General features: G+C 42.2%; 1 pseudogene; it reads right to left on the bottom strand.

The window, feature by feature from the left end:
• Nucleotides 1–3,387: 3,387 nt before the first annotated feature.
• On the bottom strand, nucleotides 3,388–13,695 carry LOC146625982 (uncharacterized; annotated as a pseudogene).
• Between the last annotated feature and the right edge of the window lie 799 nt (nucleotides 13,696–14,494).

The following is a 14,494-nucleotide window of genomic DNA, read 5'->3' as shown; positions in this document are numbered from 1 at the left end:
GACAACAACAACACCTACGCCAGAATGCTGTTTATAGACTTCAGTTCAGCATTCAATACAACCCACCCCTCACAACTCATCAGGAAACTGACAGACCTGGGCATCAGCTCCCTCATCTGCAAATGGTTACTGGACTTCCTGACCAACCGCCCCCAACATGTCCGGCTGGATAACCGCTGCTCATCTACCATCACAATGAACACCGATGTACCACAAGGCTGTGTGATGAGCCCTTTCCTCTACTCCCTCTTCACCCACGACTGCAGACCTGCTGATGGTTCCAACACCATCATTAAGTTTGCAGATGACACCACGGTGGTTGGCCTCATCAGTGACAACGATGAGGCTACTCCAGCAGTGGTTGGATCGTGGCTGAAGAGGATTTTTTCACCCCACTGTTTTGACCAGAAGGTGGCATCAGCGTCACTTGAATGAGTTTCTTGTAGTAAGGCGCAATTTGCTTTTAGCCCTTTGATAAACATAAACATTGCTTTTCTTTTAACCTTTTCCCTGAAACCTCTAACATTCAACGACACAAAGGATAAACACGTGCGTAGCATTAAAGATAAATAAAAATAGAGTTCAAAATATTAAAAATATCAAACTTGAATATATATAAAAAAATAAAAACTTAGTTTACTTTCCTGTTTAGGGACGGACTTCACGGACTTCAGTTGCATTGAATTCAATGGACTCAGCACGACTGGCAATCAACGAGGCATTCTCCGATAATTTGTTGTTAATGTCCGCCATTTTGTCATCTTGTTTATCAAATCGCATGTGGAGAGCTTGAATAGCTGCCAGTATGTCGCTCGCTGTGGGACTGGGATTAGCAATCTTTCTCGGATGGTCACCTTTAGACAGAGTCGAGAGAAGCAAGTCATTAATTTCCTCCAGATTTCTTTTTTTCCCGTCGCCACTTTCAAACTCCATGTCTGAGAGGCAGTAGTTGTGATCATCCGCAGCTGAAGCCAAATCTTGTATTTTATCATTCTGGGAAGACTTGCTTTCCCCTTTGTCCTTCTTCTGGTTTTTTGGCATCTTTGTGAAGTCGGCGTAAGATTTTTGAGGGAACAAATCATCAAAAAAGGAGGGCTAAAAGGTACCTTGCACCAGAGCTAAGATAAGGACAGCTGCTTAGTTCGCCATCTTGCCGTCCTCACACGTAGAAGCAGAACTGAGTCCTATGTGTGGAGATTCTAGCGTTTCAGGCAAAATAAATGTATATTTAAAAATCACTTTATCCAAGCTAGAATCGATTTTAATCGTAAAATCGATAATCGAAACCCAGCCCTACTTATGAACTTGCAAAGTAAAAACATGATCCATTTAAGGTAACCCTTTTTCATTTTGATTTCATAAGAGAATTTGCTTCACTGTACGATGACCGAGTCTGTTTCTTTTCCTGCCTTAGAGAAAATCCTCTTGCTTGAAACAGAAGAGGCTGGAGTGCCCAGAAATTGCAAGTTGGTAGAGATGCAGGTATAAGGCCTTCCTTGGTCCCACAGACTATCGCCTAAAAAGAATAAACCAATTAAATTGCTGCACATTTTAGAATAACATTTTAAGTTTACATTTTTTATAATATTAAATTCAAGTCAAATGGAAGTGTTTCTAAAGTTATATACTGTAATAATATTTACATTATGAAAAGCTGTTTTCTGACATTTTCAAGTTTTTCACGTTTTCAGATAAAACACTCCCACACATGACAAAACCTCCCCTGACTCAGTTTCTCTCAGTGGAATGACCAGTGGTTTGCTATCTCTCACTATCAAAACACTCCACAAATCTTATGAATGATTCACTTCCTTATAAACCACTGAATCACTTATGTTCTAAATGAAGCTTCAGATGTCACTGATCACGTGACTCCGGCCAAACAAATCAATGCTCGACACAGTGCTTCTGAAGCAGCATCTCTGTTTTTGGTTTCAGGTTTGTTTCGTTAGTTTTTCCCAGTTTAGGTTTTGCTTAGTTTTCATCCTCGCTTTTGCTGTTTCTGTTTGTTTTCACCCACCTTATAAAATAAAGCTCACTTACATCAAAAGTTGCATCTTGAGTCCTATTCTCCTACTCCACACGCCTGCCACGCCAGACGTGACAGTTTGGGAGCTGACAGTCTCTATGGAGATGGGGTTTTGTGGGGGTGACAGGAGAGAAACTACAGAGAGGCGTGTAAGACTGCAACTCTGCTTCCTGGTCCCAACTCTGGATAGTCACATTTTGGGGGGTTTGATCAATTTGATCAATTTCCAGAAATGAGAGCTGCTCCATCCAAAGTGGGATGGATGCTGTCTCTCATAACAAGACCAGGTTTCCTCCAGAAAGCTTCCCAGTTATCTATGAAGCCCACATCATTTTTTGGAAACCACACAGACAACCAGCAAGTTAAGGAGAATATGCAGGTAAACATGTCCCTCCTGGTCTGATTGGGGAGGGGACCAGAGAAAACTACACTAAACTAAACTCACAATGACTCGAAATGCATTTCCTGACATAGTCTCCTATCTGGAGGTATCTGAGAAAAAAGTTGCTCCCTTGTAGCTTGTATAGCTCTTGTAACTGCTTGAAAGAGGCAAAAACATCCTCCTAGTATAGATTACCGATTGTGCAAAGTCCTACCGGTTTCCAAAGTCTAAATGTACTGTGTAGAATAGATGGTTTAAAAGATGGATTGCCTACAATGGGAGTAATAGAGGATCTCCCTGCTGCGGAGACTCAGGTCGTTTGGAGTGGAGGGCCCACTCCAAACGACCTATGACTCTGTGGTGGCCTCAGCCATCTTCTATGGTGTGGTCTGCTGGGGCGGCAACATCTCTGCTGGGGACAGGAAGAGACTGAACAGGCTGATCCGAAGGGCCAGCTCTGTTCTGCCCTCTGGACCCAGTGGAGGTGGTGAGTGACAGGAGAACGGTGGCTAAGCTGTCATCCCTGGACAACATCTCCCACCCCATGCAGGAGACTCTGACAGCACTGAGCAGCTCCTTCAGTGGGAGACTGCGGCACCCACGGTGTGGGACGGAGAGATTTCGCAGGTCTTTCCTCCCCACTGCTGTCAGACTCCACAACAAAGACTTTTGCAGCTGATCAAACACACACATGTGCAATAAGACTGCTATATGTGCAATTCTTCTTCTGACGAAGTTGTATTTTCCTACTCAGTTGTATATAGTATTTGTATTTCTGTTTTATTTTATTGCATTCCAGTGTTTTCTAATTTCTGCTACATAACTTTGCACTTTTGCTGTAACAACACAAATTTCCCACCTGTGAGACTAATAAAGGTCATCTTATCTTATCTTATAGGGTTAAAAAAACAACAACAACTGTACAGTCAGAACTTTTTCTGCAATTCTAAATTTATGTCTCACAATTCAAGTCCAAACAATCATGCTGACAGATTTCTTTCTTTCTCATTTGTTGTGTATAAAAGCAGTTAAATATGTAATTTCATTACTGACAGAAAGGGGAGTTTCACTGGGCTGGCCCACTAAAGGTCACAGAAGCTGTGATGTAAAATGAGTTTGACTCCCCTGATTTAGAGTTTCAGGGACATCATAAAATGTTCATTAAGCCAAACAACAGTTTCATTACAAGTGTGCGTGTTAGTCCCCATAGGGAAATAGTTCCTCTGCATTTAACCCATTCACAATGTACAAGGTAATTTTATCGTCACCCAAATCTTATAGGGGCTATTTGTTTGAAATAGCCCCTATAAGTCTCCACAACAAAATGATCAGCTTTGACCTTTCTAATGACAACTGTGTATGCATCACACAGCTGCTTGAAAAGCAACCAATCAGTGTGTAGCTTAGTTCTCCTGACTTTGGCCCATGCCATGTTGTGCTCGTGGAATAGGTTAGCTAGATCAGTAGTAAACCATTATGTCTGCATTTATTTCCTTTACACATCCATAAAGGGATACAACAAAATAAAGAAGAATTCAACAATATCTAATGCAAAATTGAATTCATGTGCAGTATAGCAGGTTCCCTCTAAGTGCAGCCAGCCACATGAGATTTACTGATCAAACCACGAGAGAGAGATTCAACATTCAGGCAAAACAATCTTTAAGAAATGACAGAAAACTAAAAGAAAAAGGAAGGAGGACAATACTTTGCAACTTCATAAATTTAAGAGGCAGGATTATTAATTGCAGGTCCAGAAAGCAGAGCTACCTCATCAGATCCAAGGGTGACATCAGCTGACACTCTCTACAGGAGACTCCATCTGAACTCTGTGGAGCCTGATCTCAAGGTTTTTAAGTCCGACCCTGAAACCAGAAGAGGATCTTTCTGTCCCATCAGATTCATTGTGATCCAGTGATTTCAGTCCTGCATGATCACGCTGATGTTTGCACAGAGCAGATAATGAAGTGAATGTTTTTGCACATTGATAACAGTGAAACTGTTTATTTACAGCGTGGGATCGTTTATGTTCGGAGTATGAACTGAGATTCCTGAAGCTCTTGTCACACTGGTCACAGCTGAAGTTCCCTTCAATGTGTGTAAGTTCATGAAGGTTACGACTACCTGACCGTGAAAAGCTTCCGTCACAGTGTCTGCACTTGTATGGTTTCTCTCCGGTGTGGACTCGTTTATGCACTTTAATCTCACTTGCAGTGGTGAAGGATGACCCACACTGGTCACACACGTGCTTTTTGACTCCACTGTGAATGAGTTCATGTATTTTTAATTGACTCCATGTGGGGAAGCCTCTCCCACATTCTTTGCAGTAGTTCATTTTGTCTCCAGTGTGTCTACGTTGGTGCCATTTTAGGTTCCGTTGCCGATTAAAGGTTTTTCCACAAAGGTCACAGCGAAAGTCTTTCCCACCACCACAGTGATGACAGGGTCGAGAACTGGATCCATCTGTGTCGCTCTGTTTCTAAACAAAGACACAAAGACAGGGAGAGTCAGGGAATTGCTTCAACATTTTAATCCTGAACATTGCCTTAAATAAAGAGCATCTCTGCCAACGTCCAATTACATTTTACTGTTTACATTATAACGCTCAGCTTACTGGGCGAAAACAACTCTTCATTTCTAGGTAATCTACTTAATGGGAAGATTGATGTTTAAACCTCTGGATGCTACAAGATACTAACCTAGGGGCTCGTCCCTTTTTTGTTCGTGTAATTTGTTTCCTTTTGATGTTTACGGTGGGTGGACCGTCAATGTGGGAGTTGAGGAAAATGGGAGAGTGTCATCCATCTATGCATTGGGCGCGAGTTTTGCGGACCTAGAGTGATTGGATGTGGTTAGTTGTCTGCAGAGTTGTGTTTTTCTTTTTTGCTTTGCTCATGATGTCGTTTGACATGGATGATTTTACGCAACAGCCCTCCATTGAAAAGTTGGAGCGGTGCAATAAAGCAGATTTGTTAGTAGTGGCTAATTTATTCAATGTGGATGTTCCGTTGCATTCTAAGAAGGTGGAAATTAAACAATGTTTGGTGGAGAGACTGGTGGACAGGGGAGTGTTTGGGAGCATGACAACTTCGCCGAGTGGGTCTGGGAGTTTGGAGATGGCAGTTTTTACCGCCTTTACGTTACGGAAAAACGAGGTCTCGCGATAACTGTAGAAGCGTCTAGTTTGCCAAAAACCAACGAAGTAGAACAGTGGATGTGTGGCCAATTGTGCTAGCTAACTGATGACCGAAGAGGAGAGGATACAGCCGGCCCCAGCAACTTTCAAAGCTGATGTGTGGACTTATTTTGGATTTAGGACAAAAGAAGGCAGTAAAGACTATGACAAGAGCTATGCAGTCTGTAAAATCTGCACCGCCAGAGTCAAATATTCGGGTAACACCACGAATTTACGAACACACGTGTGTAGACACCATAGCGATGTAGCGCCAAATGCTAATTTTAAAATGAAACGAGGTGATCCCGCTCAACGGACAATTGAAGAAGTTAACTTTTCGAAACTACCAGCAACTTCAACTCGTGCAACAAAAATAACGCAGTCAGTACTTGTTTTTATTTGCAAAGACATGCGCCCTCTGAGTGTTGTGGAGAATAAAGGATTTCGTAATATGATTAAAACGCTGGAGCCCCATTACACCGTTCCTTCCCGACAACACATCACGGACATCGCTCTATTAAAGTTGTACCAAGAAGTCAAAGCGACAGTGCTGGACTCTCTCAGCTCGGCAGAGACAGTTGCTTTGACATGCGACGCTTGGACTTCGAGAGCTGAATGGGGATTGAACGCAAAGGACCTTGTTGTTGTTACCGATAATGCACCAAACATGGCTCTTGCGGCTAGACTTGCAGGCATAACGCACATACAATGTTTTGCACACAGTCTGAATCTCGCCTCACAGAAAGCACTGAAAATACAATCCGTGGTGCGACTTCTCGGGAGGATCCGACGTGTAACAGCCTTTTTTTGGCGCAGCACCACAGCCAGCAATCAGTTGAAGCAGAAACAGCGCCTCCTTCAGCTACCTGCTCACAGATTGATCTCGGATGTAATAACAAGATGGAACAGCTCCTATGATATGATAGAACGATTTTTAGAACAGCAACCAGCCATCTGTGCAGCTCTGCTTTCTGCAGAAGTTAGGAAGAGTGAAAAAGAAATCTTCACATTAAGTGAGTCTGACATCACATGTGCAAAAGAAGTTGTCAGGGCACTCAAGCCTATGAAGGACGCCACCCTGGTGATGTCAGAGCAACACTTGGGCACATATATGCGGGACTTTTCGTGGCTGTTTTGATCTTGCTCTCTCTCTTAACCGATCAAATCTGGCTGTAGTAGCAGCTTTAAACTGTGCATGACCAGGTTGATAGAGGGCGCCAGTCTGGATCACATTCCTGCATTTTGTAGGCTGGTTTTCTTACAAAACACAACAAACATTAGGCCGCAAAGCCACCGTGAACAAAGCAGCATAGCCCAACAAATTCAATTCAAATAAAGACTTATTTGTAACCACATCAACAATTATGTTATGATAACTACAACAGCAGACTGACCTTTGTGGAAATGCTTGGAGCAGAGTAACCTGTGAGCTGGAGTGTTCTGGGAAGTTATATTTGGTCTGCAATCCAGCCCATCCGTCGGCTCTTTGTTACTTCGGAAACGTGGCTTAAACAATTTCTCTTCCACGATGTAAACGATAAAAAACCGATCACTTTACCCGTCGGCTCTGTAATAAAAGTATTTTTTGCTCTCAGTCCCTGTGTCTCTGAGTGCTGTCTGTATTAGAGTCTATTCCTCTTGTGAATCATGGAATTTAAAGTCTTATTCAGCTGCTCCACCAACCCATCACTCTCAGTAAGTATCTCTTTGGGGATACCAACTCTGGGCATGAAATGAAAGCCTATGCCACACTTTTTGCAGAAATCCTGCACAGTGGCACTGCTTTGGGATATTGTGGTGCATAATTGACCAGAACTAATACAAAGCGATATCCATGTGCCCTCTGTGTAATAGCTGGATGAGGTTCATGCATATGCACTCAAACTTTACATCTATTAATGGTAAAAGGGGCAAAGATGCTTTTGGAATTGCCGGGCTTTCTTTGATTGGTCACGGTAAAACCTGCTCCAATACTTTGATTTTCTGTTTCAGAGTATCTTCTTGCCACACCGCACCCCAGATACTTTTGTTTCTCAACTTACTCTCCTGTAATCTCACTTCAGGTTTTAACAAGCACACAGTTTGTTTGCACTTTGGAAGGAAAACTCATCCTTTAAGCATCTTAAACACACCCCCAGCGAACTTCATACTCACAGCAAGTGTTTGAGAAAAATGTAACATTTTATGACCTTTTTGTCCTGGAAGATCGATCCAGAGTTTTTAATGAGCTGCCTGGTCAGTGTGAGTGGAAAACAGCTAAGTCTCCTCCTCTGATAAACCTCCATCTGTGATACTGAGAACAGTTAAATTAGTTTGAATCTGAAATCATGGCTCAAACTACTTGTTGTGAGACCATTTCTTTATTTTTCACACCCTACAAACTTTGCACAGTTCATCAGATATAACTAATGATTTAACAGTATCAGGATTTCATAATCCAAACTTCAAATCAACAAGAAAACAGCTACAGAACATGTGGATCAAAATGAATTCATTAAAAAACAACACGTAGACTTCAAGGATATTGTAAATACACTAAAGTGAAAGGAGCAGCCAAAAGTAGAGGTTTGATAGAATTTGAATGAACTAAAAGGAGTCATCTGCTATCTTTAAAACGACCCTGATGTGTGCTGCTTTTAACATTTCTTTGCTGCCATTGTGAATAAGAACGTGCTCTTGGAGCACTGCTCCACCTTCTGGTACAACCTGGTATTACATGGAAGTACAGCCCAACACCAGTTTAGCTTGAGATTCTTTTTTCTGGACATAAAGTCACAGCAGTTGTTGTTTCAAAGACAGCTGACGGATTTAATTCATATTGGAAGCTTTAAGGGCAACTGGTGTGAAATTATTTGGAGTTCTGGGAGGAAGGAATCTAAGAACAAGGATTACCACAGTAGAATATTAAATATGAAAAAGGATTAAAGTGTAACTGAGGTAACACATAAAATGAATACATGAAAAACAAGTACAGTTTAAAAACTGAGAAACGTCAAATGAAAGACATTGATGTGTGTGTATGTGTATATATATATATTAGGGGTGCAACGATACACAAAATTCACGGTTCGATATTTTTTCGATACAAAAAAATGTTCATGCCTTTTTAATTTGTCATTTATTAAAATTATAAATATATATTTTAACTCAAAAGTACAGTTTTTAAATTTAACCCTAACCCTTGTGCGTGTTTTTTATTTTGACAGCGAATGCGCACCTGCGGACCACTTATGTGCAGCCCTGGTTATTTAGCTCGTCATATTGCAGCCACAGAAATTCTTTTGTCCATGAAACCATAAAGCTGCACTTTCTTTTTGCCTTATAGTCTGATTTGTCATAACTTCTCCGTTTTGTGGTAAGCTTTTCTTTGGCTGTCACTTCTTCACCCTGACCTGTCTTATTTGGCTCAGCAGAACTAAAATATATATCTGTCTGTGAAGGTTCTCAGTCATCCAGGTCATCGTAGTCAAATATAAATCCTGCTGCTTTTACACGCGCACTCACATAAGCTCAGCGATTCTCTGCGCGATCAACCTCTCACATGTTTAAGCTGCGGGAGATTTCACTTGTCATGTTTGCATAGTAAGCTAACGATTAATAAGACGATGTCAGAGGAATTGGTGCGCAAATTATCATCACTCACAGATCAGTGCTGTCGCTCTCTATACACAGTTCGCACGATTGCAAAGTGAACGCAAAAAAACAAGTGCAAATTCAAACGCGATTTCAATATGTCACATATTGACAGTGGCTCACCGATGCCAATGACATAATTACCCAGCTACATTTCTGAAAGAATGCAAAAGCATTGACATATATTTTTCCTTCCTACAATAGCCCGACGGGCAGGGCAGAGATAGATTTTGGTAGCCCGACTGAAAAAATCGCTAGCCCCGGGACGTTGGGCTAGCGATATTGCAAGCCCTGTATCTGATTGAGGAATCACTCATCTTTGGAAAAGAGAGTTTATTACAGAGAAATGTCTCTTTCCAAAATAAAAGCTATACTATCCGCTTCTTCTGGGCTATATTCTCAGCAGCATATTAAACATATCAGGTCTCCATAAGGAGAATCATGTGCTAACAGCTGTCTAAATGACTCGGCTAAAGTTTGTAGCATGCTTGTTGTTTTTGTCTTTGCACTAGGATGATGTCGGCGTAAATGTGCAGTCATATTCGTTGTGTTCCCACTAGTGCTTTCAGGTTAATCTCGTTGAAATAACCTTAACGCCACAACACGGCAAATCTCCGTTAACGAGCTACCCTATACAGAGGGGCTAGACGGCCAACACGTTAACGAGCTAACTGCGCTAACACACTAGCTCCCACCCATGTAATTGAGCATTGCGTGGCACATCCAACATACTGTTTTACTTTAGTCCATGACTCGCTTACCTTCAGGGTCATACGTCACATGAAAACCAAAATAATTCCAAACGCCAGATCTGAATGAGGGTGGGGAGGTCCACTTCTGTCTCGCTAGCTTGCCCTGCGCTCTTCCTTCTGACTATGCTGTCTGTGTTGAGCGCTCAGTGGATCTGCGCTGGACAGTGCAGCCTAGGCGGAGTAGTCGAACACAGATTCACTGAGCGCTCAACACAGACAGCATCGTCAGAAGTAAAGTTGATAAAATAAATTACAAATGTTGTATTGTTCGATACATATGCGTACCGAACCGAAAGCACTGTATCGAACGGTTCAATATCGATACGAATATCGTTGCACCCCTAATATTAATTAATATATATATATATACACACACACACACATCTCGACAGTTTTGATACAATATTAGTTTGGTAAAAACACATTCCTATAACTTTTATAATACAGTAAAAAGTACAACTACTAATGTTCTAAGGGAACAAAGATTAAAACGGGTCTCAAACTCAGGGCCCGCATATCGACGTGAAGAATTTTTTTTTTAAATTATTATTTAAAAAAAAAAAAAGTAATATGAAGACAATATGAGCAGAGTGTTACAGGCACAGACCTTTAACAATGTAGCCTCGTGGGTCGTACAGTCCGTGTTGCAGGGAGAATGTGTGGGGCTGCCCCTCCTGTTGTGTGTGAGTGTGAGAGAGGGGAAAATGACCATGAGAGTCAATGGTTGGTACAGGTGAGAAACGAAGGAAGATGAAAGAGTGTAAAGTGTAAACCACGACAGCCAAAAAGAGTGCCTGACAAGCACATGTTAACAGTCATCTGTACACTGTGTTTGCCCCCTCCAAAACAGTAAAGTTCAGATGATGTTTGCACAGAGCAGATAATGAAGTGAATGTTTTTGCACATTTATTTACAGCTTGGGATCATTTGTGTGTGGAGTCTGAAGTTCTTGTCACACTGGTCACAGCTGAAGTTCAATGTGTGTACGTTCATGAACGTTACGATTACCTGAACACGAGAAGCTTATGTCACAGTGTCTGCACTTGTATGGTGTCTCCTGTGTGGACGCGTTTATGCACTTTAATGTTATCTGCACTGCAGTAATGAAGGTTGACCCACACTGGTCACACACGTGCTTTTTGACCCCACTATGACAGAGTTCATGTTTTTTAATGCACTTGATGTGGTGAAACCTCTCCCACATTCTTTGCAGTAGCTCATTTTGTCTCCAGTGTGTCTACGTTGATGTCTTATTAGTCTCTCTTGATCACTGAGGGTTTTTCCACAGAGGTCACAATGAAAGTCTTTCCCACCACCACAGTGACGACAGGGTTGAGAACTGGATCCATCTGTGTCGCTCTGCTTCAAAACAAAGACACAAAGACAGTGGAAGTCAGTCCTTCAACATTTTGATCCTGAACGTCGCCTAATCAGACTTGTTACACTCAGGCTAAAATTCAGGAATAAAATATAAATACATACCTCACAGTAACTGCACTTGTAGAGTTATTTTCTGGTGTGGACGTGTTGGTGTTTTTCCAGGTGACGTGGAGACTTAAAAGTCTTATCACACAGGTCACATTTATAAGGTCTTTCTTCAGTGTGGGTAAACATGTGGCGCTGTAACTGTGTGGCTGTTGTAAAGTGTTTCCCACACTGATCACAGCAGTAAACATCATTTCCAGTGTGAATCCGTAGGTGAATATTTCGGCTGCCTGGCTGGCTGAAATTTTTTCCACAAATGTCACAGCTGTACGCCTTAATTCCAGAGTGGGTGAGTTGGTGTCTTTTTAAGCTTATAGCCAGGGTAAAAGACTTTCCACACAAGTCACAGCAGTATGCTTTAAATTCACTGTGGATGAGTTGATGTGTTTTTAAGCTTTCAGCCAGGCTAAAAGACTTTCCACACAAGTCACAGCTGTGTGCTTTAACTCCACTGTGGATGAGTTGATGTCTTTTTAAGTTTGCAGCTAGGTTAAAAGATTTTCCACACAACTCACAGCTGTGTGCTTTAACTCCACTGTGGGTAAGTTGATGTGTTTTTAAGTTTCCAGCTAGGTTAAAAGATTTTCCACACAACTCACAGCTGTGTGCTTTAACTCCACTGTGGATGACTTGGTGTGTTTTTAAATTTTCAGGCAGGGCAAAAGATGTTCCACACAAGTCACAGCTGTGTGCTTTTACTCCACTGTGGATGAGTTTGTGTCTTTTTAAGCTGTCGGCCCGGATAAAACCCTTCCCACAGTCATCACAGCTGTAGTTTTTCCGTCCAGTTCTTCTGTGAGGTTTGTCAGCCTCCTGAGAGCGCTGACTTCTCGCTCCATGTTGGTCCTGCAGTGACAGAGATACAAACAGAGGCAGTGAGTGAAATGCAGTCGTGGAACAAACTGAAACTCCATTAGTGGAATCAAAGATGTCAACAAACACGTCGTAGGTGTGTTGCCACCACCTTCTGGTAATACTATCACATTACAATGATGTGCTACAATGAGAGTTGGAATTAAAATGACATTATTGAAGAAATATTGATCACGGGAAAAAAATCTTTTACTTGATGAAAAATTGTGAGTTCAACTGATGCTATTGTTTCAATGTGTGCTGATTAAATATGATCTTTATATTTTCTTGTAACTTCTGTGGTTTTTTTCAGCGTAATACTTAGGTCCCCTCCTCGATTCAGAGATGGTCTTTCCCTTTTCACGTAAATGGCCTCCTTGACTCAAACCAGAGTTCCTCCCTGTCCTGCCTGTAGGTTTAAATAGACTTCAGAGTCCTGACCTGACAAAGCAGCTCTTCTGTGTTGTGCCATCCTCTTAGCCAGAGGTTGTTTTACTCTGTGTCTGGGGACCCGATCCTTGGGGTGGACCAATTTTTGGAGCAGCGTGTTTTGGGGTTTAAAAGCCAACAAGATGTTTTGAAAAAATGAGTCTCTGCGGTTCCGATACTCCTGACACAAATGGGATCACATCGAGTTTTTACATAGGCAGCGGTTGTCCTTCTCACCTGGATCAGCTGGAACTTTCTTTAGGTGCCTTCCCAGTTTTGACAAATGTCCAGCTAGAATAACCACATTTACTCAGGGGCTTCTTGATGGCATATTCTTCTACTTCCTGGCCGTTGTGTCAGTAGGGATGGTGTTTGCTCTGTGTTCATGCTCCAGTGGATGATGAGAGTCAAACCTTAAATACTGATCTGTATGCGTAGGTTTAGGTTAAACATCAGCTTTTAGATGTCCCCCATTACTGATAGAAATCTCACAGGCTAAGAAGGCTAACCTGCCACTTTTCATATCCTCCCTGGTGAATTTGATGTGTCGGTGCACCGAGTTAATGTGATGCCTGAAATGTGGTACGTGCTGAGTTTGATTTTCACCCAGGTGTCATCCACATACCTGAACCAATGACTTGGTGGTGACGGATCATCTGCAACTGGAAACGCTACATCAAAATGAACAGAGTCAACTTTTGGGGATTCTGTGGTTTCTGTTTATGAAGTACATTCTGTATGTGTGGAGGAGCCCAGGATGGAAAAGATAAAGCTGCTGTTAACAACCAGCTGTGCACACAGTTTCAATAACAGTGTAGCTGAGATATTTTTCTCACCTCCTGTGTTGAAGTCATTGTTTCCTCTGTAGTGGCTGAGCTGAGTCCAAATGGCTGAAACTGTTCCTCTGCTGCTCCACCAGACTCTTCTCCTCCTGTTACTCAGCTGGGACACAAAAGTATAGATATGTATTTTATCCCTGACAAGAAGAAGCAGAGCAAATAAACATTACTACACTCAGTGACAACAATACCTATGAAGCTTCAAGGTGAAACCCCAGAAGCAAAAAGAAAGTCATCAGCTGCCTACAAGAACTTGAAAAAAGCCACTGAGCTCCCTGCATACCACCACCTTTACCCGGTGGATGCTGCACCCTGTATATATGGACTTCCATAGATACACAAAGATGGAGTCCCACTCAGACTCATTGGTAGCAGCAAAAACACATCACCATCCTAGCTCCACTTGTGGGTCCACAAACTTACACTTGATCCAGATGAAACCAGAGTGTCCTTTGATGTGGTCTCACTTTTCACTTGTACACCTCCAACCGAGGCAGTGGAGACTGTCAGGAAACAACTACAACAAGACAGCTCCTTAAAACCAGAACCAGCTTCACCCTGATCAGGTCTGCACACTGTTAGACCTCTGCCTTACCACCACATATTTTAAATACAACGAAGGTTTCTACAGACACAAACATGGATGTGCTGTGAGCTCCCCAGTGTGTCCCATTGTAGCCAAACTTTACATGGAGGAAGTGGAAAGAAAGGCTCTTGGCTCTTTAACAGGGACAGCACCGAGCCACACAAGAAGTCCAGTCACTTTCTTTATAAGACGCCTTAACGCCCACTCACATCCTGGGCCATCTGACCTCAGGAAATCACATGATAGGGTGGGGCCAGGTTTCACAATGACCTGGCTGATTGTGACCCACACCCATTTTCACACCTTGGCTCATGTGATTAGGTAGAGGATCA

This window comes from Diplotaxodon limnothrissa, linkage group LG9 (genome assembly GCF_057381915.1).
Source record: "Diplotaxodon limnothrissa isolate DT_005_m linkage group LG9, D_limnothrissa_male_GT1.1, whole genome shotgun sequence".
Taxonomy (NCBI): Eukaryota; Metazoa; Chordata; class Actinopteri; order Cichliformes; family Cichlidae; genus Diplotaxodon; species Diplotaxodon limnothrissa.
Note: the sequence above shows the minus strand (reverse complement) of the source record. Positions and strands in the feature narration are given on the sequence as shown.